This window comes from Oncorhynchus mykiss, chromosome 15, assembly GCF_013265735.2.
Source record: "Oncorhynchus mykiss isolate Arlee chromosome 15, USDA_OmykA_1.1, whole genome shotgun sequence".
Taxonomy (NCBI): domain Eukaryota; kingdom Metazoa; phylum Chordata; class Actinopteri; order Salmoniformes; family Salmonidae; genus Oncorhynchus; species Oncorhynchus mykiss.
The window spans coordinates 21,013,611-21,018,808 of NC_048579.1; positions in this window are offsets into that span (position 1 = coordinate 21,013,611).

Sequence of the window (5,198 nt, forward strand, 5' to 3'; positions counted from 1 at the left end):
AATCCCCATGAATTAAAAATGAACTTATTTTGATGAATGTTTATTTTATTTTATTTATTTATTTTACCTTTATTTAACCAGGCAAGTCAGTTAAGAACAAATTCTTATTTTCAATGACGGCCTAGGAACAGTGGGTTAACTGCCTGTTCAGGGGCAGAACGACAGATTTGTACCTTGTCAGCTTGCAACCTTCCGGTCACTAGTCCAACGCTCTAACCATTAGGCTACCCTGCCGCCCCGGAACATCAAACTGTTAATCATTTCAGACTGCACGGGACAAATATCAATATTATTTTAAAAGTGTCGCTGAAAGCCTGTTTTCACTTAAGGTTCTAAAGACAATTTTCAGATTTACTCACTTACATCAGAACGTGATATTTTAAATGAAATTGTAGATGTAAGTGTAGATATTCAGTGTTCCTGTTTCAGGATGGGGGGCACGTTCAGTTAGGGGTGCAGCTTCCTTTCTGTGTAAATAAGACACATGGAAGCCCAGACTCGAGCATTTGACATAAAGACGGAGAGCTATATGCTAAGTATGTCAAGGCCTCAATCACCAGGAAAAAAATTGAATAAAGTCCCTGTTGACACTGAGTTTGGGAAGGTAAATATTTTAATAGAAGGTTTTCATATGGATACGCAATGGGGAACAATGTGTAAAACTCAATATAATTAATTATGCAATTTTCCCTTACTGATATTGAATAAAATACCTCTGTGCTTTGAAACAAAACAGTGATTAATTGGTTTCATGTATCTAATAAATTAAAATAGTAGGCTGCTCCAGCCGGAGCCAACATTAACTGTGGAAACGTAATTTACTCGTTTTAGGCTATTACTGTGAAGGAGATTGACTGCCATCACCAGAACCTGCCATACTTGTATAAAATTGATGACATGGTGAGTGTTACACAGCCTGGAAGATCTGCGTAAGTAATTACCTGCCTGTTGATATCTCAGTTAAATCGAAGATTGATTAGAAAACCTTCCATCATATAACTCAATGGTTCCATTGATTTGAAGGGTAAAAAATATATCAATATTTTTTCACATGAGAAACAAGCCAATTCGGGCAAGTTCTGCAAGATTCAGCATGAACTGGATGAGGCAGAGCACAGGGCTGATAACGCTGTCTCAGGTCAACAAGATGAGAGCTAATAGTCGTGATGCCGGTTCCAAGGTCAGTAGTTGCTGTTTCAATGTTCTATTAATTATAAATGGTAGATTCCCCCATGTAATTAATAGCTGGTCATTGAACACTTTTAAGGAATTTGATATCCAAAAGCCATAATATTGTTTATAATTGAATATACAGTGGGGCAAAAAAGTATTTAGTCAGCCACCAATTGTGCAAGTTCTCCCACTTGAAAAGATGAGAGGTCATCATAGGTACACTTCAACTATGACAGACAAAATTAGGAAAAAAAATACAGAAAATCACATTGTAGGATTTTTAATGAATTTATTTGCAAATGATGGTGGAAAATAAGTATTTGGTCAATAACAAAAGTTTATCTCAATACTTTGTTATATACCCTTTGTTGGCAATGACAGAGGTCAAACGTTTTCTGTAAGTCTTCATAAGGTTTTCACACACTGTTGCTGGTATTTTGGCCCATTCCTCCATGCAGATCTCCTCTAGAGCAGTGATGTTTTGGGGCTGTTACTGGGCAACACGGACTTTCAACTCCCTCCAAAGATTTTCTATGGGGTTGAGATCTTTAGACTGGCTAGGCCACTCCAGGACCTTGAAATGCCTCTTACAAAGCCACTCCTTCGTTGCCCGGGCCGTGTGTTTGGGATCGTTGTCATGCTGAAAGACCCAGCCACGTTTCATCTTCAATGCCCTTGCTGATGGAAGGAGAATTTCACTCAAAATCTCACGATACATGGCCCCATTCATTCTTTCCTTTACACGGATCAGTCGTCCTGGTCCCTTTGCAGAAAAACAGCCCCAAAGCATGATGTTTCAACCCCCATGCTTCACAGTAGGTATGGTATTCTTTGTCCTCCAAACACGACAAGTTGAGTTTTTACCAAAAAGTTCTATTTTGGTTTCATCTGACCATATGACATTCTCCCAATCTTCTTCTGAATCATCCAAATGCTCTCTAGCAAACTTCAGACGGGCCTGGACATGTACTGGCTTAAGCAGGGGGACACGTCTGGCACTGCAGGATTTGAGTCCCTGGCGGCGTAGTGTGTTACTGATGGTAGGCTTTGTTACTTTGGTCCCACTAGGTCATTCACTAGGTCCCCCCCGTGTGGTTCTGGGATTTTTGCTCACCGCTCTTGTGATCATTTTGACCCCACGGGGTGAGATCTTGCGTGGAGCCCCAGATCGAGGGAGATTATCAGTGGTCTTGTATGTCTTCCATTTCCTAATAATTGCTCCCACAGTTGATTTCTTCAAACCAAGCTGCTTACCTATTGCAGATTCAGTCTTCCCAGCCTGGTGCAGGTCTACAATTTTGTTTCTGGTGTCCTTTGACAGCTCTTTGGTCTTGGCCATAGTGGAGTTTGGAGTGTGACTGTTTGAGGTTGTGGACAGGTGTCTTTTATACTGATAACAAGTTCAAACAGGTGCCATTAATACAGGTAACGAGTGGAAGACAGAGGGGCCTCTTAAAGAAGAAGTTACAGGTCTGTGAGAGCCAGAAATCTTGCTTGTTTGTAGGTGACCAAATACTTATTTTCCACCATAATTTGCAAATAAATTCATAAAAAATCTTACAATGTGATTTTTTTTCCTTCTCATTTTGTCTGGCATAGTTGAAGTGTACCTATGATGAAAATTACAGGCCTCTCTCATATTTTTAAGTGGGAGAACTTGCACAATTGGTGGCTGACTAAATACTTGTTTGCCCCACTGTATACAGTTGAATATATACATTTATATTCATTAATTTGCTAGCATCTATTGTGTTCCAAAACTATACAAGGATACATTTCCCCTCTAAAAAAATCCCACTTTGAATTAAATGTATATACATGGTAGTTTCATAAGAAGGTAGTGTGTAATGTGGGATGGCAGGTAGCCTAGTGGTTAGAGCGTTGGACTAGTAACAGGAAGTTTGCAAGATCAAATCCCTGAGCTGAAAGATAAACATCTATCGTTCTGCCCCTGAACAAGGCATATTTTCCATATTTTAGGTCAGTTAGGATCACCACTTTATTTTAAGAATGTGAAATGTCAGAATAATAGTAGAGAGAATAATTTATTTCAGCTTTTATTTATTTCATCACATTCCCAGTGGGTCAGAAGTTTACATACACTCAATTAGTATTTGCTAGCACTGCATTTAAATTGTTTAACTTGGGTGAAACGTTTCGGGTAGCTTTCCACAAGCTTCCCACAATAAATTGGGTGAATTTTGGCCCATTCCTCCTGACAGAGCTGGTGTAACTGAGTCAGTTCTGTAGGCCTCCTTGTTCGCACACACTTTTTCAGTTCTGCCACACATTTTCTATAGGATTGAGGTCAGGACTTAGTGATGGCCATTCCAATACCTTGACTTTGTTGTCCTTAAGCCATTTTGCCACAACTTTGGATGTATGCTTGGGGTCATTGTCCATTTGGAAGACCCATTTGCGACCAAGCTTTAACTTCCTGACTGATGTCTTGAGATGTTGCTTCAACATGTCCATATAATTTTCCTCCCTCATGATGCCATCTATTTTGTGAAGTGCACCAGTCCCTCCTGCAGCAAAGCACCCCCACAACATGATGCTGCCACCCCGTGCTTCACAGTTGGGATGGTGTTCTTCGGCTTGCAAGCCTCCTCCTTTTTCCTCCAAACATAACGATGGTCATTATGGCCAAACAGTTCTATTTTTGTTTCATCAGACCAGAGGACATTTCTCCAAAAAAGTAAGATCTTTGTCCCCATGTGCAGCTGCAAATTGTAGTCTGGATCAGTGGCTTCTTCCTTGCTGAGCTGCAATTCATGTTATGTCGATATAGGACTCGTTTTACTGTGGATATAGATACTTTTGTACCTGTTTCCTCCAGCATCTTTGCAAGGTCCTTTGCTGTTGTTCTGGGATTGAAGTGCACCTTTTGCACCAAAGTACGTTAATCTCTAGGAGACAGAATGCGTCTTCTTCCTGAGCAGTATGACGGCTGCATGGCCCCATGGTGTTTATACTTGGATACTATTGTTTGTATAGATGAACGTGGTACCTTCAGGCGTTTGGAAATTGCTTCCAAGGATGAACCAGACTTTCTGAGGTCTACAATTTCTTTTTCTGAGGTCTTGGCTGATTTATTTTGATTTTCCCATGATGTCAAGCAAAGAGGCACTGAGTTTGAAGGTAGGCCTTGAAATACATCCACAGGTACACCTCCAATTGACTCAAATGATGTCAATTAGCCTACCAGAAGCTTCTAAAGCCATGACATCATTTTCTGGAATTTTCCAAGCTGTTAAAAGGCCCAGTCAACTTAGTGTATGTAAACTTCTGACCCACTGGAATTGTGATACAGTGAAATATAAGTGAAATAATCTGTCTGTAAATATTTGTTGGAAAAATGACTTGTGTCATGCACACAGTAGATGTCCTAAACCATTTCCTAAACTATAGTTTGAAAGCAAGTTTTAATGACCACTTTAAGTGTATATAAACTTCCGACTTCAACTGTATATCCATTAAAATTATGCTGATTCATGATTTCGACTGGCTTGAGAAAAGCTGCCTGCCTGTCTGTCTCATCCAGATACGTTCTTTACTTTGGGACAGCTGGAGATCGAATTTGAATATTGAAACAATGTTGCAAATGTCGGAGAGACAGACAGGAAGGTTTATACAAATCTCCACTGTTGTAAACGAAATGTTAGTCTAAAAGAAATTAGATAATGTCTAGATGCTTTTAGTGGAGATTAAGTTTATAAATTGCCTGGCTGGTCTGATGAGACAGTAAATTGCGCAGTCAGATGGAACAGAGTAAATAGGCATTTTAACATCATAGATTTAGCCAGTGGTAACTTGTGGAATAGACACTGGTTGGAATGCGGTTTTTACCAATCAGCATTCAGGATTAGACCCACCCGTTGGATAATTTGGAATAAACACTTAATGAGTTGCCCCATTAAAATGTGAAAATCCATAGCACATAATAAAAATGTACAGTAGTTCATTTTCGAAACCTTTATCTATCTTCTGTCACAGAAAGGACACAATAAAGAGAAGCTCTCAAA